This window comes from Lissotriton helveticus, chromosome 6 (assembly GCF_964261635.1).
Source record: "Lissotriton helveticus chromosome 6, aLisHel1.1, whole genome shotgun sequence".
NCBI classification, from domain to species: domain Eukaryota; kingdom Metazoa; phylum Chordata; class Amphibia; order Caudata; family Salamandridae; genus Lissotriton; species Lissotriton helveticus.
In genome coordinates this window covers 158,732,502-158,756,889 of record NC_136067.1, presented here as the reverse complement: position 1 = coordinate 158,756,889, position 24,388 = coordinate 158,732,502, and the positions used below count along the sequence as shown (strand labels likewise).

The window sequence follows — 24,388 nt, the reverse complement described above, 5'->3', positions numbered from 1 at the left end:
TATTGGAGAACGTTAAAAAAAAATAGATCAGCATTTAGTAAGACACTCTTCTTACATCGTATTTCTATACTAACTCGTACTTGGGACAGTCACGAGAGCTGCTGAAGCGGGGAGTTGTCCGATTGCTGCCTGCAGACTTTGTCCCAGAGGAAGAAGTAGCGCTGAGAAGCAGCAGCAAGACACCCAGAACGCAGTACATTTTGTTTTCAGGCACAACTAAATAGCACGCAAACACGGCTCGGGCTTCTACAGAGCAGCAACAAAAATGCCTGTTAGTTGCTCTGTGCTGAATTTATAGGTTCCCTCCTCGGATGGTTGTATAATCAGGGAAAGGGTTCTACATACGCACGCATACCATATTTCAACAGTATACCAAACATTGAAACATTTCATCGTATACGATATGCGGAAGTCATTTTGCATGAAATACGTCTGGATGCGACTTTCATGCTTCTACTCTGAGTAAAAGCTGAATCAACCCTCAGGAAACATGGCTTTAATGTGAGATTACCAACCTTGTGGTAGGCAAGGCTAGAGCCCGTGCAGGAATGGAGACAAGTTTAACAAGAAGCGCAAGCAACAAGAGCGGCCGGGAAACTGAAAGTACGGCCGGCCACCGGCCAGCCATGAATAATTAGGGGAGGAGAAGCCGCAGAGCACACGCTGGGAGAAGCCCTTTGATGTGGTGGCGGCCGTGAACAAAATGCAATTAGGAGGGAGGGAGGCTGATGCGCGTGCTTGTTTGGTCATGTGATTCACGTGAACTCAAAGAAAACCGCACCAAAATGCCCTTGGTTTCAGGAGTATTTTGAGCACTTTAATTCTCTCCATTTCCCATTCCTTCGGAATGGAAAAGGCAAGACCTAAAAAAACGCATTAACAAAGTCAACTAGATCTCCGCGAGCTGTGTGGCTCTTAATTGTTTTTAGAGATGGCTTACAATAAATAAAAACAAAGCACTATGATGTAGCCAGCGATGGACGTAATAACACTTTGTCCCAAGGCGGGGGGTCGGAAAAGGACACAAGAGGTTGTCCGAGAGACAGTTACAACAAAGGAGGAGAGGTGGGAAGGACAGAGCAAACAACAAGGATGTGGCAGGGGGTGGGAAGGATGGGGAGCGTGGAGAGGGCATGCAAACACATGCACTCGTACGGAGTACTAGATTGAAAGAGAAAAACAAGACACGCGGCCGCGAGACAAGATCTGTGGTGGGGGAGGGGTGAGCAAGACAGAGGCGCGCAACAGCAAAAGTGAAAGCAGACTGGCGAGGGGTGTGCGATGTGCACGTACCATGACGAGAGGAAAGCAAGATGGCGCCTCTGCTCATCATTGTGCACATAACCGCACACTCTATGCCATCCCAAAACTGTGGTCGGACTTCTTAAAGCCTGTTTACTAAATGTCTGGCAGACAGCGTATGCGCTGGCTCAGGCGAGCCCTAAAAATAACTCACTATCATTTAGGGACCACGAAAAATGAGATTAGCACAATACAATATTTGGTCTAAATCTTTATTTTATAGTTTTTTTTAAAGTTTGGAGCGCGAGAGTGGTCATCCAAACTGTAGGACTATATTTTTAATGCCTTCAGTTTTTTGAGAACTTATTTTGTGACTGCTGTTTGCTCATCAGTAGCGGCTGCTAAGGGAAGGACAGGGAAATAAACTTAAGGATTTACCTGAAAAGGACAGGCAGCCCCCTCACCCTAGTCCTCTTCGTCTTTCGGTCCCAATCTCGGCAGCAGCAGCAGGAAGCACCTGCGCAGCAGGCTCTCCTGAGCCAATCACAACGCTGCAAAGCAGTGTTGTGATTGGTCTGACTTCTGAGCGCAGTGGTTCTCCCTGTCGCTTATCAGCAATCTGCCACAGTCTTTTGCGGACCATGGATTTTTTTTTTTTTAATTGACTGGAAATATATTTTACATTTTGCGCCAAAGCAATGTTACTGTCCCTTTTACTGTGACGTGTAGCGTTTTTACACACATTGATACAGTTGCTGCTGCAGTATCACAAAGATGCAGAGAAAGTTTCTTCCTTTTGGAAAGGAGATTGAGCTGGGAGAGGAGCGACTGTTTCAGGTCACCATGCAAGACAACGAAAACACTAAAAAGACCATTTGCATTGCCTTTTTGCAAGTATTGTTTCTAATTTTGCCGTAGGCGTCATTGGGGATATATACAGCACAGGCATTGTAGCTAAATTGTAAACAAACTTGTTGAGGAAAGGTTTCGAGGAGAAATTAAAGGCAGGCTGACCAGGAGGAGACAAAGAGAGGGTCGCCAAAAGAGGAATGTGGGGGCTGTAAACCTGACCCAACAAACCGATCCACAGACTGGAGAGGCAGCAGGCATCTGCAGGGTACAAGCTGGTGAAACTCACAAAGGAAAGTAAGTCGCAAGGTTGGTCTTCATTTCTCCTCCGCAGACAAAGTAATATTACACCCCTGCCCTGCTGGGTATCAGGTGCGCCCCCCTTGTCAAAGTGCATGGAGTCCCTGCGGTCTTTAGAACCGAATATTGTAATGTGTACAGGTCGAGTATTTAGTGTTCAGCTTACCAGAGTGCTGAAGATTCAGTATATATCTACACATCCATCCATCCAATGTTTGACAAGAGGGAGCCCAACTGTTTGGAGTTGGGTGCATGAAAGGCCGCATTGTGAACTATAGTTACTTGCTTCTAGAATGTTCACGAAAATAAGGAATCCTAATAGTAAAGCAGCATTTATAGCCATTAAAAAAGATTTGCAATTTTGAAGCACTTAAAGGAGCTAATATGATCACATCTCAGTCAAGCTGAATTGCTTTAGCATGTTCTGAGGTACTGTGTAGAGTCTTCTGAATGAAGGCAAGCACTGCATCACCCCCCTTCTTTACTCTAGTACGGTACCCGGTTTAACTCAATACCATAGCGCTGTGACCTTTCATCACTTCTTCCAAAAACAGTCCCCTTCACCGCTGGAAGTGACACCACTGTCTTTGCTTCTAGAATCTTCTGCCAATCACCTTGTTTCCACAGTATTGTCCCTTATTCACCGTTACTCCCAGTGGACCTCGTCTCGCCACCTGTGCTTATACAGTGATGTGCATAATCACGATTGTACCATCTTTGCCACCAACGTGCTCTGCCATTTTTACTTTTGCTCCAATAGCTTCACCTCTTCCAGACTACTTTACCTCCTCATTTTTGCTACCATAGGAATGTGCTCACACGTTACCCTCTTCAGTGCCTGCTCCAACTTCCTAGCAGCATACTGCATTCTCTTCAATGTTTGCTACTGCAGTACTATACCCCTCTCCGTTACAACTAGTGCTGTGCTGGCTCCACCTTACCCACCACAGCATCTTCATGTTTCCTAACAGAGTGGTTATTTTATTTTCCCTTGCAAGAATAGTTACTGTGCGTCACCCACAGCACTGTGCAATGCAGTTTTGCTACTGGAGTATCATGCCCCTTTCATTATTTAACAGTTGAGCCCCTTCTTCACCACCCAAGTGCCTGCTTCCATTGACCATTACCCTGTACATTTATGGGTAGGGTAAATCCGTGACCTTTCAGTACTTGCAAAATTATCCAGTATGTGACGCAATGTATTTTGGCTTTCACAGTCACATTTGCAAAATTCAGATACATTCAACCCAAAACCAAACATTGTTGCTGTATGCAAGACTCACTCTTGGAGTACTCCTAGCTTACACCCGACTTCCAAGCCAGAAGTATTGCAAGAGTAAGTCAGAACAACTTCTTTGTGCGATGGATCCATTGTCTTTGCTGTTGACAGTACGATTCATCCATTGGCAGAATCAAGCACTGGATTTCATGCCATTTCCTCTAAGGTCACACCAACAATATCGGAGCATCCACTGACAGATTTTAAGCGGAGGCTTAAAAATAAAAGTTGTTAAATGACGGACATGTGCATTAGGAGGGATCTTTTCTAAATTTAAGGTGCCCAAGCAATTGATTGACCTTCTTGTAGAGCTCATTTACTTGTTTTGACAGCTTTCCATCCTCCTCTGGTTTGTCCTGTGGAGCATAGATTCCCCACCATGCTTTTATCAGAATATTTGAAACCTTCCACTGCTTACATTTCGAAGAACTACTTTTAGTTCTTTCATCACTCCTAGGGAGTTGCATGAGTTTTCTTCCTCTCCCCTCCATGTGCTGCATCCCTCTTACATCGCTTCTTGGTCATCCGCCTCCAATACTCCAATGCTCTTGTTCTTCCTCCTAGCTGAACCAGTGCTACCATACCCGATGGTACTTTTTACAGTTTTTTCCTTCCTATGTACTCTCCTCGATTCAGCCACCATTTGCCCACACACACCATTTTGAAGTTTTTTTTGTACTTCAGAGGTTTCAACATCAGCCAGGTGCTGCTGGATTCTTCCTTTCTTCAGAAAGACTTATTGGCTTTGCCAATGCTTCTTTCTTTTACTTGCATAATACCTCACTAATGAATCACAGCTTAAAATGGCGAGCTTACCAACGTTCAGACCAATTTGAACCTAAGTCACTCATCCTTTTGCTGGTCACGGTAATTAAAACATTGAAATGCTCTCATTACTTTATTTAAAAAAAAATCCTACAATATAAAGTGAGCATAAAAATGCTTCTTTCAGACAAGGTTTTGGCACCTATTGGTCTGGAGATGAACAATGCACAATATTATCCTAACCATTTAAAGAGTGTTGAGTCGCGTATGTGTATGAATGTGCATTCTCCAGTGTTGCATATTTGCTTTAGTGGGCCGCCTCTTGGTGCATCTAAACTTCAACTGAATCTACACTTGCAAAATCCTATTATGATCACAAATTGAAATAGATTTGTTGTGGTTCTGTTTAAGAGCCCTTAAAACCAGCAAATAAATGTTCAAAATGGGCACACCATGCCATGAAAGTCTATTCTTAAAAAGTAAAACCTTTGGCGAGACTGCACTGTCGCATCTATTGAATAAACACTTAGGAAACTGGATTAAACGGCTTGCTTATGTATATTTCAATTTAAAAAAACACTAGTTACCCTCCAGGGCCACTGCATGACCTGAAACAGTCCTGGCGGTGGACAAGAAATGAGAATGAGCATAGCAGACTCACTTTAGGAATTTAGGTCATTTAATTGCAACAAAAACACGAAAATGTAACCCTGAAATCCAAGGGAAAATGTTACAAATAATGCAGACTCTTAGCTTCTTACTTCGTAATTACTCCATAAGAAAAATCCATTCAATCAGTTAAAAAAATCTTTACCGTGAAGGAATCCGACATCTTTTCATAGAGGTCTCTTCCCTATTTTTAAATGACATTTTCGAAAATAAATAGAAGCTTTCAAATGAAGCACATACTTTCTTCCTAGCTTTTAGAAGTGGCGTCTGAGGAAACGATTGGTACTCATCCGCTTCCGTAGTCCACTTAGTTATATACACCATCTTCTGTCCCATTACTTTTTTTAATTCCAAACGTTATTTTCCTCTGAGGAAACTTCAAACAATTGGCATATTTATTAGTTTTAGATCAGTCTGTTTCCATGGCAACATTGTGGGACTCCTTGGCTACCATAAGCCGCATCAGCTGACTGTGAAACTTCTCAATCTTCTTGACGTCCTGCGCTTGGTCGGTTTTATACTGTAAACACTGGAAAGAGTAAACACATTTACAATTAGGATTTAAACCATAATATTAAGATTAATAAAGCATTTGTGGTAAGCTTCGCTCCATATAATCCAAAAACATTGCAAACTTCAATAAAGCAAGTTTCTCTTTACTGCTTGGTGTCAATATTAGCATGTACCAGTGTACATGAAGATCAGTCTTGGGTAATTTATAGAAAATAAATACTAGCAGGCAATGATCTACACAGCTACGCTTCAGTTTAAGTTCTTCAGAACTGCCTTGTCTGGACCACGGGAATGTTGGCAATAGAGAAGACAGGAGTATGTACACTCCAACAACTTAAAGAGAAACATACAAAGATTTTAAATGAAGCGAGAGCTACGGTGATAATGCCCTGTATATGCTAACTGAGCCCAAGACGTTCGTGAGCCTGACAGACAACGCAAGTGAGATCAAATAATCTTAGTCTAATTTATGAAGCTGGCACTTGTGCTACCTCACCTCTTTTTTCCTTCTGCTATTCAATCAATCAACCATTCAACCTGAAAATAAACCCCGTCCATAATGTACTGTTACCTACTGGTAATCTTTTTTTCTCCATCAAGGAACTATTAATTGAAATCAAAACTATAATATCCCAACCCAAACATTTCACATCATACAATACTGGTATTCCGAATTAAAAAAAAATAGAAACATTTTAAAAAGTAAATGAATGTTACCGACATACCTCCAGGCTTTATATATGGACACCAAAAAAGTGCTTCTCAGTAAAATATCTAGTCAGTTCAAACTTAAAACTATTTAAAATTGCTTGAAGGAAATGGAGTGGATGTGCAGCAACTCAGTGAAGCTAAAACTTTAACACCGCCACTTTCAAGGACGCAGCCCCTCCTCTGCCCACAGCCTCGGTCAGCTGGTTGCTCTCAGTACCCCCCTCCCCTCGGGATGTGGATAGATAAAACAATTTAATCTAATAATTGTTTTAAAGCAGCGAAACCCGTTTTAATGGCGAATAAAAGTGGTTCTGTTTTGCTGACACTGTCCTTTCTAGATAGTGATCTAAACACTCTTCTTACATCTAGCGTTTGAAGTGACCACATAGTTCAGGGGTATTTTAAACTAAATGAATGACAATCATAGATTACTTGATTAAAAAAAAAAATAACGACCGAGTTCTCATAACTACCCTCTTTTCGTGTAAAGCACTCATGTTGCTTACAGCCAAGAGGTGACTTCCATTCAACTATCGAGCAGAAATCCTATCTATAAAACTATCTATCCAGAAATGTAAGGTCCTTGTCTGAAGCATCCTGAAGGTGCCTTGCTGCAGCGCAAGCACTCCTCCGACGACCTCAGCATCATCATTACTGCGGACTTATGAAAGGGAGATTTACCCTCTGCTTCTTATTAACGTGAACACAAATTCAATTCATTGAAATGGAAGAAAAATACGTATTTGTTAGAAAGGACATTTTGTAAGGTGCCCAGCCGGAAAATGTCTCTACTCTCCAATATCACTCCTCGATTGTTGTCTATGCTCTGATAGCATCCACTCGATTTACTTAACATTAGTTGAAATGTTCACTTGTTACTAGTAGATTAAATATTCAATATCTTAATGCGGCGGTTACCAAATTTCTGATGTTTAATTACTTTACAATAAGGAATAATTTAGCAAACATAGCACATAAAATTGCCTTGCTGCAGTACAATCATTCTGCTACCATAACCTGAAAAAACGTACGAAATAAAGGAAAACCAGCCAGATAGGCTGACAGTGGACGCTACTCATTTAGGTAGTCCGTACCCTCCACTACTATCTTGCCTTCTAGTGGTAGTTACTTTAGAGCCCCAGTTCTTATGATGGAATCTTACTGAGGATCCTAGGGAATCAACCAAATTCGTAGGGCTTTCTTTCTGGTAGCTTCAAGCCAGGGAGGAGAAGAGTTTTGAATTCAATGAAGAAAAAAAATAGAAAATGCTGAGGCGGAGTTAGCTCGCGACCAAGATGGCCGCTTGAGCAGAGTGCTCCGATAGTCCGCTGCATTATCCTTCAAATATCCTGCAGCTGCCATCATTATATTCCCCGGATTGAGAACGGGCGCACGTCTGAAGCCCTCCCGCAGCCCCCCGCAGAAAGAACAGGCCCCCTACCTGCTCCCGGTGCGGAGATCGACAGCTGGTACGGAGCCGCCTGCACTCCCGATTGAAGCGCTGGGCCTGGCTCTGCCCTGGAGCTCTCTCTCGCCTGCTTTCCGTGGGGCCGGTGTTGATTCGCGGCGGTGACTTTGCCCGGAGGCGGGTTTAGCTGTGCTTCCCGAAGCTTAGGCGTGGGCGTCCTGGTTGTGGCGTGGCAAGGATTGAGCACCGCCCGCTCCGGAGAGGTGTGAGGCCCGATTGGAGGCACGGGAGCGAAGACCCCTTGAGTCCGGAGCCTGGAGGCGGAGGCCCTGTGTGCTTGCTGACCGGCAGTGGGCCACCGCTGTGCACTTCTGAAAGAATCTGCGCTCTTGTTGCCCCCCCGGGCCTGCGACGACTGCTGTGAGTGCGGGGCGAGACGGCCAGTGCCCTGTGAAGTCCCACTCCCGTGGAGAAGTTGACTCATCGAAGGTGCTGTGCCCCACGCGGCTAGCGAGACGGGGATTACGCCCTGGACTGTAGTGCCACTATTAGAGGATTGCAAGGCCTGTGAGCACTATAGGCCGGGTAGCAGCACGAAGCAGTCCGCAGCCTCTGGCCGGATTGAACGTTCTGGATTTTCTGCGGCCTAACCAGGGCCTGGTCGCCGCCGCATCGCCCACGTTGAGTGCATGACCCCGCGAGCCGCCCGCCTTGCTGTTTGGAGGAGCCGGGGGCCGCTGTGTGACTCTTGCGAGATTGCCTGGTGGTACCACAGCAGTAAGTAGCCTCAAGTTACCACCCCGGGCGGGAGCATATACTGACATGACGGCGTGCCCCCCCCCCCCTCCTCCTCCCTGCCAACGATACCCAGGGGAGGCCGGCTTGGGAACACTGTCGGGGGGGAGCGGATTGCATGCCGACTGTCCTCCCCCTCTCCGGAACTAGAGTAGTGTGACGATACGGGAGGTGTGCTGACGACAAGGTTTGCGGCCATAGTTTGGATCTCGGACGGGCCCTGGGCCTTTAGACTACCTGTGGGTATCGGTGTGGTGAGTCCGCGGGTGGAGGAGTCTCGCTATTACCATACTAGTTGCGGACCCGGCCTGGGGTTCGGAAAACGCCATAGCCTTGTGGTGCTGCCTTACTGAGATTTCTACTGGACCGCGTTGTGATCCCCGTACCCCTGGGAGAATGGGGCGAGTAGACAGGACACAGCCTAAACTTTCGTTCAAGTCCAGGACGGGGGTTCCGCTCCCGAAGACAGCCTGGGTGACAAGGAACAAACCGCGGATGACCCGGGCCAGGATATCCGCGGCCTCTTAGTCAATATGGAAAAGAACCTGCAGGGCAGGATAACCTCCTTAGGCACCAAAATGGACGCTCTTACATATAGGATGGACCGCATGGCAGTGAGATTAGACAAACATGCCAAAAGGCTGGATATAGCTTTGAATTGGAAGGGTGCACAGCTTTTTTTTGATACCATTTAGGTGTTTTTGGTTATATTTTTAAGGTTCTCCACAAGTGACGTTATGACCCCTCAAACGTCCTTTAAGTAAACATATCAGTGGTTCCAGTGGTTCACTGGAACCATCCCTGCGGGAACTCAAAGTTCTCCTCTCAATCACAAGAGGATTCCACACAACTTTATCGTTTTTTAAATGCAGTTCAAATATTTATTTTTCAAAGTTCATCTTGTTATTCTTAATGTTTTCAACACATAAGGCATTATCAATATTGCTTCATATCGTGTATCGCATATTGCTGCACTTCATATAGTGGCGTCTTTTGAACCGGACACACATCGAGAGATTACCGCGAGGTGTTAAACCTCACTCACAAGCACATATGAATTAGGATCAAAGCAGTATCGTCCCTGATGAAGGGCAATGTGAATGCCCGAAATGCATTGGATATGAAGCAATATTGATAATGCCTTATGTGTTGAAAACATTAAGAATTTGTGGTGTGGGGCAGGGATTTCAATTTTACCAGACAGTCCACTATCAACAGGTCAGAAGGCCCGGACAGACTACCTTCGGCCTCTGCGAGGGTGGTGGTGACCACACTTTTGAGATATGACATGGAGGACATCTGGCGACACGGGCATCCACGACAGGGTGGCTTCACACACTACTCAGCACAATACAATATCCACACTAGGATAGATTACTGGTTTGCCTCCCGACACTTACTTCAGCATCTCCGTGCTTGCACGATTCTACCACGCACCTACTCTGAACATTCCCCAGTGCAAATCTCTGTTTTCCCCCAAAACACGCCTTCCCCCGATCTCATGGCGCTTCCCACCATATTCTCTCCTCTACAGTGTATTTAAAGAGGAATTGGCCCTATTCATTGAATCGTTCGAGACTAACGTGGGATCGGTGGACTCCTTCCAAACTGTCTGGGAGGCCTTTAAGGCATTTATCAGGGGGGTTACTATTTCAAAGCACTCCGGAGTAGTCAAGTCTATGTGTTCGGCTGGCAGCGCTGGAGTGCAAGCTAAAAGAACTAGAATCCACCCGTGAGGTTGAACAGAATACTGCTTTTGACGACGAGCTAACTCAGACTGCCAGAATGTACGGCAAGGGAGGAAGACAGCTATCCCAAATATGTACACGGAGCAAGGTCACTCTCCACTAACAGAGGCTCCGGTGGCGGAGAAGTTCAGGGTATATTATGCTGATCTCTATTTCTCGAGAGGTTCGGCCCCAGAGGAACATATCCTGGATTATGTGTCCCATATAGAGCTGCCATGACTGGCCAACCTGCATCGCAAGTTCCTAATGCGTCCGATCGAATGGGATGAGAATATTCTGGCTCTCTCAGGGATGAAGGCGGGGAGTGCCCCTGGCAGTGATGGCCTTATAAGGCGTTCCAAGACCTTTACTGCCTCACCTCCTCACATTATTTGAAGACATATGTACCTCAGGCACCATGCCGCAGACTATGCAGGAGGCGATTCTGGTTGCCATGCTTAAGCCGGGGAAGCCCTCGGATGATTGTGCGTCTTACAGGCCTTTATCCCCCATGAACGTCGATACGAAGATTTTTGCGAAGATACTCGCCAACTGTCTTAGCCCTCTAGTCACCACCCTAGTAGCCCCAGTGCAGGCAGGCTTTGAGCCCACCTGGAACCTGTCCTATAATTTAAGAACGGTATTTGCTGCTTTGCAGCACATATGCCCGGAGGTCCCTGCAATCGCGGTCTTGGACATGGAAAAGGCCTTCAACTCAGTCGAGTGGCCATTCATGAGACATGTCGTGAGTCGCATGGGTGTCGGGTCGGTATTTCTACAACTTCTGGCAACGTTATACCACAAGCCTTCAGCTCGTATCCAGATTGGTTCCCTGGTCACTAATCCCATACGTATACACAGAGGCCCAAGACAAGGGTGTCCCCTATACCCAATCCTCTATGCCCTAACGGCTGAACCTTTGGCTTACGCCCTGCGGGAATATCATGGACAGAGGGGCATCAGATTCCCAAATTACCGACTTATTGTGTCTATGTATGCCGACGACACCCTTCTATATGTCAGGGATACGGAGACTAATGTCTCGTCTGTGCTGCACGAGGTTATACTATTTGGTTTGCTTTTGGGCGTCAAAGTTAACTGGGGTTAAGTCCATCATGTTCCCCCTAACACCCACCACGGTTCGCTTTGAGCCAGAATACCCGCTACCAAGGACACTATTTGGGCATCCGGCTGCACACTGATTCAGAAATAGTACGGAGAGAAATTATGGGGTCGCCATCTCCAAATTAGAGGATGACAGACGGTTGGATTCGCCTTCCACCAGCACTAATGGGTAGGATATCCCTGATGAAAATTGTCGGACTGCCTAGTTTTCTCTTTCTCTTTACAAACATCCCTTTGGTCCTATCAAAAAACTTTTTTCAACGCTTACAGTCGCCGTGGTCCGCTTGGGCGGGCAAGCAGCCCAGGGTGGCCTGGAAAATATGGACCCTTCCATATGTGATGGGCGGTCTGAGCGCCCCAGACCTCGAGCTATACTACAGGGTAGCACAGGGCTCCCATGCACACCATTGGATACATGGCCCTATCGATACCCCGCACATACGGATTGAAACCATAGTAGCGGATCCCAAACCGCTTGCATCTCTTCTATTCACACCCAAAGACAGACGCACGGGTATATTAGATTCTCTGACCTCAGTCACCCATGCATGGCACAGTATACTTAACGCACTCGCCGGTAACCTATTATATTCCCCATTAGCTCGCCTCGACTGGTGCTATTGGTTGGCGCCATGCAGGGACAGAGGAGTCATTGCGGTACTCCGGTCGCTAAACGTGCATACCATGGGGGGACCTCTTTGAGGACGGTGTCGCCCGTACCGTACAGACGGAACTATCGGATGATAAATGGCGATACTGCTGTCAGAGTACAAAAAGAAGATCCCTCAACGGTCACATCGGTTAGTCCACTTTAAATATATAAATAGGGTGTATTACACACCTGAGTGGCTTCATCGTTCTGGTCTTCGGGAGAGTTCACAGTGCGATCGCTGCGGCACGCTGGTGGCCGATTTTTTCCACGTTGCTTGGTCCCGTCCTGGAATCGCTCGATTGTGGGAGGAGATTTTTCGCGAGTCGCGTGGCAGAGATAGAGTTGACCCCGGATGCGCTATATTGGGCTATTCAAAACCACTTCCTAAATAGCGCAGGCGTCTGGTTGATATGGCCTTCCTCCTGGCTAAACGATGCATCGCTATCTGTTGGATACGCGGCCCAACTCCCACAACGGTCCAGAGATATGTTGTTTTGTTTTACATAAGGACTGGTTAGCTAATTGGTAACAAAACTATGCAAGATACAATGCATTGGGAAATTGTCCCCTTTGTGGTTACAACTTCCACCCTTATATGGCCATATTTGAAAACTGAAGGGTATTTCTAATGTTCCTAATTTTGACAGGATCAAATACAGTGTGAGGCTGCTGTATTGAAAGTGCTTGAATCTAACTAACCCCACGCACACTGGCAACGGTGACCAAAAAAGCGGTCTTACATGAAAAATGATGGAAGGAAGCTTTATGTACAGATGCAAAAGGGATGTGGCAACACCAATTCTAATAAAAATCACATCACCAAGGAGGTCAGAGTTTCCGAACTGGAGAGAATTATTATTATTTTTTTAAAACATTATGAACATTTTCCATTAATTGGTACATATTACTGCATACTGTGGTATAGAAATAATGCATGTGATACAGATTAATCTTATACACATTGACTACATCTACATGTTCTTGAAGCACAGTTCCCCCCCCCCCCCCACGTTCATAGTGCCACTGCGATGTGAATTGGCGGAGACAGCATAGGCCCCTCACGTGTAGTAGATTCAATGGAGAATTTTAAGTTGCACTAACTTTAATTTATAGGGGATTGCTACCTCTATCGGGACGAAAGTGCTTCCTGCCAGTCTGTCTCGTCCAGTTCCCCAATGTATGTCTGCCATCTGTCCCCGAGGGTTTTTGTGTGGTCCGGTTGGTTATTTATAATTTTGCGGTATGTTTGAGAAAACGCTTTTTTTCGTCATGTGGTCCGTCAATATCTATCATTTAATTCCTATAACTTCCATTGATACTGCCTAACATGAACACAAGAATAAAACTTTCAAGTAACACCTAACCCAATACCTGAGCTCATGGAAGAATTTTGTGAACTGACTGGGACACGCTCTTCCAAATACCTGGCACACAGGTATATGATGCAATAGGTTGTTGCAATAGGGATAATCAGTTCATATTGAGATAGCCCAAAAAGAACGTATTTGTTCAGTAATGGCATGCCCAGACATGAACCCTGGCACACCATCTGACTTCGCTTAGCAGGGAGCCGTAGGTCAGTAATGGTGCTGCAGAGCTTAGGAAACGTCTGTTGATCGCTATCCACAGCGAAATTATCCAGAGCTTTGTAACCCACATTTCAGGTACACATCACTGGCTCAGGTATTGAATTGCCTGTCCTTCCCCCGTCCTTTGTTCCCAGATGAGCTCACCTGCCACACAAGTTCAATGCTAACAGAAAGATCTCCAGGTGTTTCAGGTGTATTATTTACAGTCATTTTGTGTTTGACTAACGTGATCCAATCTCCTGGTGGTAATAACCTTAGGTAAACTTTCCTCTTTCCAAAAATCTTATTTTTCAAATTTGTTTATAATCTACTTTTAATGTCCCATTTTTAGCATTATTCAGCAAACCTCGAGGTACTTCCTCCTGATGACATTTCCATCTTGGGCATGAAGCAAAGACACTGGATGATCCGCTTAATGTTAAAAACTTTTATATATATATATATGTGTTTCAAGGCTAACATTACAGTGAAAGGAGGTCTATCACTCTGTCACAAGGATGGTGTCATCAGTGATGTCATGAGTGATGTCACTGACCATGTCATGAGTGATGTAATATGTTACGTCATCAGCAGTGCATTGCACGCGCAAGTTATAGTGAGTCCAACTAACTATAACGTGGGAATTTCATTGGTTTTATGCGAGTAAAATTTCCAGCTAACTATAACTGATGTGAAACCTATGGTTTTTTCAGTGAATATATATATATGTATATGTGTGCGTATATGTATGTATATATATGTATATGTGTGCGTATATGTATGTATATATAGTTCTGTTAGGGCCTTGTTTGTTTATTATATATATATATATATATATATATATATATAGCTTCATACCACATCTGTCCATTCTAAGTGCAGGTGTCAATAGTTTGTCATTTAACAGTAATCGCTTCATCGACGTCAGACGAGAGTAAGCAGATTTGGCATTGCCACCCTACATCATCAGGGCACTATGAGGGTATGAGAGCGCATTTGCTTTGAGAACCCTTTTTGCATTTTGGCAACATTTCCATAGGAACCAAAGGCAAAAAGATGATTTTATTTCTTAACACTAATTTATGGTATTGGAATAAAATTCTGAACACCAGTGTTCATGAACAATAAATTGTTAGAGGTAACCAGGTATGAATTCAGGCGCACAGCAAAAGTAAAGGCTAAGTAATAACGTCCGTACAATGAGGTGCTGCCAAGCAAGAGGGAAAGGTTACCAAACTTTCACACAATCCCAAAGTGGAACTCTGGGTTTAACAATTGTTAAAATTTCTCACTGAGCACTCGTAAGTCAAAAAATATATAATGAAGCTGTATCAATTCAGTTGTAGTTCACTATATCCAATTGCCAGTAAAGTTCGTATTCTCCACAAAGTCTGTATGAGGTTGAAATCCACTCAATTATGGTTTTAAAGTAAAAAGACACCGGGGCTCAATGTTCAATCCTGGTAATATTTCAAAGTTTATTGATAGTTCATGACCTGTGCCAGGGGAAAACTTGCTTATAACAACCAAGACCGAAGAGAGCGCACAGCCATGCGCATCCTTCCCTTGATGGACTGGCTCTTTGCTGGCCAAGGACTTTGTTTTAGACGGCCCACGAAGCACCGTTGCCTTGTGACAGTGATTCTGAGTTTAGTTAGACATCCAGAAATGTAGAAGGGGTAAGTCACCCTTATAATAAGAGTGCCCCTTGTTTTAGATTAGATTCACTGACTTGTTTTACTTGCTGGAAGCTGCTTGTCACTTGGAGGCCTCTTAAAATATGTGAGTGAATGTGCCGTTTGATTACAGCTGCTAACATTCTAGTGCTGCTCTGGCCACGTGACCTCAGCTGCACAGACCTCTTCCTGTGATGTCACAGTGCAGCAACAAGGCAGTTTGAACTGTTTTAATGTGTGTGACCTTTGAGGAATGGAGGGGAAACAGAAGTTCAATGCTGTCATCCTGTCATTTTTGCTGAAGAGAAGGGCCCAAGCCCATAGAGGCTTTATTTTTGTTAATGGAGCATTGCGTTAGGAAGTAGACTCCTTAATCATACGATCCATTTTTGTGACGCTGACGAAATAATATCCAGACAGTTTCATTCATCTTCTATTGCTCCCATTTTATCCGCTCCCTCTGTCACTCTGCCTTCTCTCACCCACCCCCTGTTGAGTTAATTCCCATTTTAAATCGATCAGTTCTTCAAATTAACCATTTGATCCTTTCAGCCACCAGATCATCAAACCCCTGTACTTCTCTTATGTGCCATCCTGCCTGGTGTTTCACTTTAACTCTGGCACCTCTCTTTCTTGCTTCCAACCTGCAGTGGTGCTGCTCTCACTGAAAGACCCACTCCATCCCTAGCTAACTATGGGCCTGCCTCATTACTTCCAGTCTTCTAAAGAACATTACTTTTTAATGGAATGCCCCCTTCCTTAGTACACACAATCTGTTGTACCTCTTCAATCTAGATTCAGGGTTAGACAGTCCATGCAAAGCACTCTTACTCCTGTATCCAACTTCACAACCTCTGATCATTACAATCATCATTCTTTCATTCTTCTTCCACCTTTCTTCTCCTCCGAGCTACTGAGAGTTGACGTCTCAAGGCTCCGTCCTTGGTCCTCTTCACACTCTACACATCATCCCAGTGCAATATAATCACTTCTTTTTTGCCTTTACTGTCATCTTTGTGCAGAGGATACCTAAATCTCTCTTGTTTTTTACTTTCACGCCTCATCTCTTGACGCAAATCTCAAACTGCCATAACCAACCGCCACTGGTTGGTGGCAGCTCATGTACGCCGATTCAGCCTATCGTTTTGCAGCCCCTGACATTGACATTATCACTACAAAATCCTTTAGTAGAAACTTGGCATCAACTTCAACGCTGCAATGAATGTAGGATTGTTCACGAATAAAAGCGACATCTTCTAGATATCAGTTATTGAATATATGGAAATTTTGCTCATTCATACAAACAGGACACTGATTTCTTCACTTGTCATCAATGAATTTGACTACTGTAAGCCTTTACTGGTAGATCTCTTTTTATGTTTGTTTACTCCATTGGACTAAGCTTTTAATGTCATTACATGGCTCTCTACAGTCTTACCAGACTCACTCCAAGCTCTTAACTCTCTCTCACAGATAGTCGACTGTCCACATAAAAGATTACTACATGCTATAGGTCTTTAAAAAAAAAAAAAAGATTTTAAGCCGATAAACGACTCCTCCCTGAACCTCCCTGGGAAGTCCTAAATTGTTACAGGCCTACTTCAACCTAGATTCGGCCCACAAACTGTTTTTTTTAGCAACATCTGAAAATATATGTGCTCCATCCACATTCGCACCCTTTCAGTTGGGACCACTTATTTTTCGAACAGGCTTCGAAGGAGCTTCTCATGCAGCAAGAATTTTCTGAAACGATATCCCCACATTCTGCCTGGCTTTGAAAGTCTGCTAATGTATGTGAATTATGTATGCATGTACTCTCCTGTTCTTGTTCAGCCTCAGCCAGCCATCCAGTGTAATCAACTTCTCTTTGTACTCCACTCAGAACTGCTAATGCACGCTTGTCAAAATGCTTAGTTGTTCCTTGATAAATCAATATAATAAATGACTGATGGGATGGATCAAAGGCAGCGTGAAAGAGGTGTCTAATCTTTATTTGAGAACAATGAATCCCACATCTAGTGTTTGGGAGGGACACATTGTAGCCTCACAAATTCCCTGCACTGGGAAGGTGTACCCTCATACAAAGTGGGGTTCACTGTTAAGACGGACTCTGATCTTCCTACAGGGATTCTGTTCTTGAAGTCAAAACGATGGTTAGGTTATGGTGTGATCTTCGAGGAGCTCTGCAGTATAGGGAGCTTGTTAGTCATGTGCGTTCTTTTAAAACCATCTGGTGAACTTTGCTAAATATCACCATCTTTACAGTGATCTACATTCTATTAGAACATTGGAATGTTGGGAGCTCAATTGAAAATAATGGAATGCTCCTGGCTTCTAATGGCCAGTAGAAGCCCGGAGCTCCAACATTCCAACGTTGTCGTTCACAGCTGTTCCAGTGAACAAGAACCTTATGGAGCTCAAGGACATTTGGTTACAAAGGTTGGAACAGTTCAAAGTAAGTCCACTAGGCAAAGACTCCAGATCTCAATCCACTCAGGCTCCGTGAGGTCTTCCTTTTATTTGTTCTGCCCTCGAGTAGTGGATTGTTCTAATAGACTTATAGCCCTCTGTAGTTGGGCTATACTGTCATTAAAGTCCCGCTTCTTTGTTAAAGGCTTGAGCCTTTAAGGGCCGAACTAGCCTGCTACGGTGGGCTGCAAGGCTATATTAATGCAAGTTTACTGATGCTTAAATTCTGCACACTGCAGTGATGAAAATGCAAAGGGTGTACTACTATTGGTTTTAATTCCAATCATGTGATAATCAAAATGGTTTCAATAGCTAAGTAATCAATACGCTCTGACCTCACTAAATTGACCTAACAAGGCATAAGCGCTCACTTTGGCAAGCAAGCCCAATGCGTAACCCCCCCCCCCTTTTTTTTTAAAGAGTTTTAGCATAAAAGGTGACACATTCAGCTAAATTATCGTTTTCACAGATTCCCTGAGAAAATGCCACCGCTGAAGGAGCCGTATAGAAGTCTGGTCCTTGTTGATCTAAATTGAAGAAAGATACAGATTCACATGTGTAAGATAATGTTCCATTTGGATGCTCAACCTTCAGGAGTCCTGACCTGAATTGTCAATGCATCTGGCCAAAGCACAGTGGATTATTACTATTTACATGCTTCCATAAAAATGAGACTGCCCAGTTGATAACTGGAATATTGGCTAGGGTGCAATTCCATGGTTGACTTTGAGTAATAAACAGAATATTGTACACCAAACGTTTGAAATAGTTTTTTAAGATTTCTGTTTGTATTTTGGAAATTTGGAATGTCTCTGTCCATTTATTAGGGCTCGCCTGCAACAGAGCATACATACTCTGTTACTTGTGAAACATTTTGTGAGCTTAGAATCCCGCCCATTGCTTATCATTGGTTGGCTTCATCATCACTCATTTGCTTGCAGCGTGTGTGAACTTCACTTCCTCTTTTTGTGCTTGAACCTCCCCTGGAACACGTCCCAGTAATTTTGTCCTTACGCTGCTTGCATCTTGGAAGCTACTTTTGTTTATTTTTGTTGAAGCACCCCATGAGAGTGCATTTGTTTGTAAGCTGTCTCCCTCATGTGGTTCATCTCCCTTGTCCTTACGCTCCGGTCTGTATCACTCTCCTTTACCTGTGTACTTTTGTCCCCCAACCCAACCCCCCTTGTCGCGCTCTCCTGTGTGCCTTCGGCCCCAACCCATGTACTTCCGGGGTCCCCAAGTCAAAAAGCTGCTCTTGTTCACCTGTGCTTGCTTCTGTGTCCCCCGCTGTCCTCCATATTGCTCCCCTCCCCCACCATGCTGCAGCCCTCCCTGACCAGCTACAGGGCACCATTAACATGTTGCTTTCTCCTGCCCTTGTGCCTCTGTGCCACCACTTCCCAAGTTGATCTCGTTCGTCAGCATGTACTTCTGTGCCACCCTGCCCTTGCAAATGGCGATTTGCATTGGTCCGTAACAAAAAGCAGCACACCACAGCTTAATTCATTGCCTTGTGTTCTTTTCTGTAAGGGAGGCGTTCTTTAGGTGGTGCATGGGCGTTTGCATGTATTATCCGTGGATTTTGACGCAAAACCATATGTTCCAAGACTTACAGACATGGATTTATGCAAAATCCTGCGCCAGCTGCGGCTGGCGTAACATGGAGAAATCTCTTTAATACCCCTTGTGGGTTGTATTCTGCAGCACACATTCATAGAGGGAATAGTGTTAAAGCATAGTTTTTGAGCAAGGAGCCACTCCATCCTGCACAAAAACTATGCAGACCACAACGCAGACACCCCTGTTTGTGCAGCCTGTGTTGGCACTTGGCTTCACAAACTGCACCAGTGCATGGAGAGGCCAGAATTGCACCATTAAGTTCTGCTCTCTCTGGTTCACTTAACGCAGCGACTTTGCTTGCTGCCCTGTGTGTGGGAACTCTTAGTAAACCTAGGCCCGAGTCATTCATATAAAGAGTAGAATTAATCCAGTGTAGTAGTAACACTTTTTTTAAAACGTATTTCTTTATTGCCTTTGTTTTTATGCATCATACGTATGTGTATCATTTACAACATTGAAGTTTAGTAGTAACACTACATAAGTTTTTCTGTTGGTATCTTTTTATGATACCTTTCTAGGCAGTAAATGTCCAACTAGCATTAGAACAGTTGCCAGAACAAACACATTTCTTTATCACATGTTCAATAAAAGATCAAACCAAGCCCACGTGATTTGGTTACAAAGGTTGGAGCTGTTCAAAGTGGGTCCACCAGGCAGAGACTCCAAATCATTTTATCACTGTTCAACCTCCAGCATTTAGATAAAATTCCCATGCTTGACAACTCTTGTTAAGTTTGTGATAACACTATTGATCTGTCCACCCTTTTTTCCAGAGTCTGGGACAGAGTGAAGCCAGTCTTGAGCTGAGAAGGGGCGGCAGCGGGCTGTGTTTGTAGATCTCTGCTAGCCAGGGTAAGTCTTGTGGTGAGCATGGCTTGTGTGTAGTCTGATTTACATTGTATAATCATCTTGCGCGACCTCTTCTTGCTTAAGAACATCATCGGTTCATTGTGGATTTTGAGTACTTCATTCACAATACTTCGTTCTATGGAAATTCAAGTGTAAGATGTGAGTAAGCCATACCTACTCACAGAATAAGCTTTGTGTCTTGAACTTGCAATGTTTAAAATGTACTTCTGTTAAGTACATGCACAAGTTTTTTGGGGACTGTCATTATGATAATGAAACCCATATATGGAACTGTGAAACATTTTCCGGTTCGCTTGTAAATCTAGATTTTAATAACATTGTATTTTGTGTAATAAAAGCATCCAAACATGTAGTAAACATAACTGGGTAGTTGTAGTCAGGACCACATTTCCAAAGGAAATAGATTTTTTTTGGTTTGCTTGTGGCTTTGACAATCTTCAAAAAACTTTCCAAATAAATGTCTCCACTTCAGCTCTCTCCTGGAAAGTTTTGGGGGTGATCCGTCAAGCTGGGGTTGCAAAAAAGGGGGAAGTCCCACAAAGTGTTTGCCCCATGCAATTTTCCATAGGAAAATTAAAGATGGATACCGCAAAAACTACTGAACAGAATTTCACCAAATTTGGTAGGAAAATCTTGGTCCAGAAAGCATGCTTTGTGTTATTTGGTGTTAATCCATTCTGTAGTTTTTGAGAAATGTTGGTTAATAAAAATTGGATAGGCTTCGGCATGCGCTAACACCATACATTGCCGGACGGCCTGGGAGGCGGATGTTGGTCCCATGGACGAGGACGATTGGCGAGAGGCTCTGGAATCCCCACGAGGGACTGCCATCGCAATGAGGCTCAGGTTTATCCAATTTGAAATTCTCCACAGGGCTTATTTTACCAGTGAGCGCCTCTGGAAGGCTGGACTGATTGCATCGCCGGAATGCCTGCGTTGTGGGATGGAGGTGGGCTCGCTGCTTCATACGGTGTGGCTGTGTCCTAGAATAGCTGGCTTTTGGAGAGGTGTGTGGAATTGCCTGTCTGAAGTACTACACTGGGACCTGCCCCGCACTCATCATTTAGGATTGCTTCATATTCTTGAGGGAGTGGGGGGGAATAGTTATAAGCGCCATCTACTGTTATTGGGGCTTGTACTGGCCAAGAGAGACCTAGCACGGGCTTGGAAGGACGAACGGGCCCCTCCTCTGTGTGTATGGAAAGCAGGATTAGATTTTTGTATGGGTCTGGAGCGCCCGATCTTTGAAGCGCGAGGGTGCCCCCGCAAGCACTTTAGGATATGGAAAAGATGGGCCGGTTATAGGGACTTGCCACTGTATCCCCCAGTCGAACCCGAAGAGGAGCCCTAGGCTTCCCCCATTGCGTGGGCCTGTGTCTTGCGCCATGCCGGCTACACTGTACTCACACAACGCTGTTTCCTCTTCACACGTGCACAGGGTTAGGGAGGGACTACGGGGTGGGATTGGTTGAGGGTGGTGGGAAGTTGGGGTGGGGACGGGGTGGGGGTAGTTCCAAATAAATATGATTTGCAATGATTCTAGTTCGAATTCAGATCCTGCCATATGTAATGTATCCAAATGCTTAGTGGTCTCTCCTGATTGTGGGGTGCCACATTGATTGCCTTGCTTGATTTATTCAATAAAATCTGTTGTGGAAAAAAAAAAAAAAAATTGGACATTTCACCAGTGGTGGCTGCAGAAAATCTAAGGGGGGAGGGGGGTATTAGGGGAATAATAAAAATAAAATATACCTGTTGCTGGCGCTGCCGGTTGCCTTGCTACTCCTTTCCTCCTGTCAGTCACTGGGGCTCAAAGCACAGGCTCCCCACCCAATCCAGACGCAGCTCTCATGCTTTACCAAGGATGAGGGAAGCTCCAGGATTGGCCATAGTGGGCTGGTCTGATGCCTGCTCTGGCACAGGGAGCCTGTGCCACTTCTCCACCTGGCTGTGCACCACAGCTGGGTTGGAGAAATGCAAGTGTGCATGTCAGTTTAGCGGTCCTAAGATGGCCGGCCAAACCGGCATGTACACTTACAGTGCCCATCACTTATCGCTGCCATGGTCGGTCCCCGACCCACCCTCAATTCCAAGGCTCAGTCAGTGGAAAAAAAAATTATAATATCGTTTTGTCGTCATTTTATTTTTTGCTGACTGACTTAACAGTGAGACGGTGCTCCTCCACCATTATGTAGGAGCTGCCCCTGCCGCAGAGAATCCGTGGATCCAACAGATTTTGAGATAAGATCTGATTGACTGCCCCACATCAACAAAGATGTGGTGGCAGCCGTTTTAGGACTCAGGGACTCAGTTGCCTGTCCTGATAAAAAGTAAAAAATAAAAAAAAAGTAGAGGCAAGGTAGGGATACCATGCCCCCTTAGGATCAAAAATTGAATTTGTTTTGTGATCTGGGCCTCTTCCACAGATCCGTGAACTTGATCTAAAAGAAAATGGCAGGCTATGGCTCTCTCTAACATAAACCCATTAGGGTGGCCCAGGACCCGCGGGATTTACATACTTTATTTTATTTTGTTTGAGGGAAGGGGGGAGAGGAGTAAGACCCTCCCTCCCCCTCCCCCCCCCCCCCAAGCCCTGGGGACCCTATTGCTGGGCATGTTTTGAAATTTAACTAATGGGCATGCGTCCCGCATGGCCCCCGACTTGTATAAAACGTTTTTTAATGTGTGGGTGCCCCGGGTGGGTACCGAGGCACCCATGGCACAAGCTGAATTTTGCCCTCGTCATGCACTGCTAATTACCTCATATTTAATATCACTCATGAAATCCTTTATGACCTCATTGATAATATCACTACTACATATGAAATGACATAGTTGATGACAACACTGTGCATGGTTGGGGGCGCATTATAGTTACTTTAGGGCACAAGGTGTAGTTACTTGAGATAACTGTATATGGTGAATTTCAGTGGTTTTGTTTGTTTAAAACTGTATGCTTTAACTGACATTTTCACCTAAATGGAATGTCCCTTTAACCTTTGTTTTTCCATACACCTTAACCTTTGTTTTTGTGTGTGTGTATATATGTATGTGTATATATATATATATATATATATATATATATATATATATATATATATATATCTATATCCAGGGAAACAAAGTTCGTAATGCGCTCTCAGGAAAAAAGGAAAAGGAACCCGGTAGTAGGATTTGCAGTTTTAATTACACAACGCGTTTCAGCTAAACAGCCTTGTTCACGTGTACAAGGCTGTTTAGCTGAAACGCGTTGTGTAATTAAAACTGCAAATCCTACTACCGGGTTCCTTTGCCTTTTTCCTGAGAGCGCATTACGAACTTTGTTTCCCTGGATTAATTGATTAACCGGATTGCTTCGCTGGTATTTGCGCCACCTTTCTCGGGGCCCAGCACTCCAGAAGAAGCGTTTCTTGTTTGTGGATATATATATGTATATATATATATATATATATATATATATATATATATATATATATATATATCTCATTAAACCTCCTAGGGGTCCAATAGTATCCTTACATTAAAGCTTTTTAGAAAATACTGCGATTTCCATCAACACCTTTTTATTCCCTTTTGTGAAGACTCCCATAGTATTGTAAAGGACAGTGGGGATTTCCTGGCTAAAATCTATTGTTTGGTATGGGTGGGATTCTACTTGATGATTACATTAGATGTGGTCTCTCTTTATAGGAGTATTGACCATATCTTTGGAATGTATGCATGTGAAAGTTTTTTGAAAACAAGACCTGCCTGTTATTTGGAACATAACAGGATGTTGATTCACATGATTCAGACCAGCCTGAAGGAGAACATATTTGTGCAGGATAGTGTCTTTCATTGTCAGAAAGTTGATACTGCGATGGGCACCTGCTTCGCCCCCGGCTTTGCCAATTTAGTGATGGGCTGGTGGGAGAAGTAGGTGGGTTGGGCGGATGATCACCAGGAGTTTGTGCAAATGTTTTAATATGGACCCGTTACATTGACGACTTATTCCATTTGTGGAATGGCACACAATAAAAAGCATGCAAGTATGTGACTAGGCTGAATAATAACCCATACAATTTGAGATTTACGCTAAACATAAGTGCTGTTGAAATGACATTCCTGAATAGAACATTGAAGGTACAGGAAAGTAGAAATCATACCTCAG

General features: G+C 44.2%; 1 protein-coding gene and 1 long non-coding RNA gene across 2 annotated transcripts in view; one reads left to right on the top strand and one right to left on the bottom strand.

The window, feature by feature from the left end:
• Positions 1-5,096: 5,096 nt before the first annotated feature.
• LOC144762372 (uncharacterized) overlaps positions 5,097-24,388 on the bottom strand; it is a 105,757-nt gene continuing 86,465 nt past the window's right edge. Inside the window, exon 3 of the long non-coding RNA XR_013596082.1 lies at positions 5,097-5,633. This is a non-coding gene — a long non-coding RNA (uncharacterized LOC144762372). The remainder of the gene's footprint in view (positions 5,634-24,388) is intronic.
• Positions 20,113-24,388, top strand: part of LOC144762371 (epoxide hydrolase 1-like) — a 197,777-nt gene continuing 193,501 nt past the window's right edge. Inside the window, exon 1 of the mRNA XM_078647541.1 lies at positions 20,113-20,220. The gene's annotated coding sequence lies outside the window, so the exon portion shown is untranslated. The remainder of the gene's footprint in view (positions 20,221-24,388) is intronic.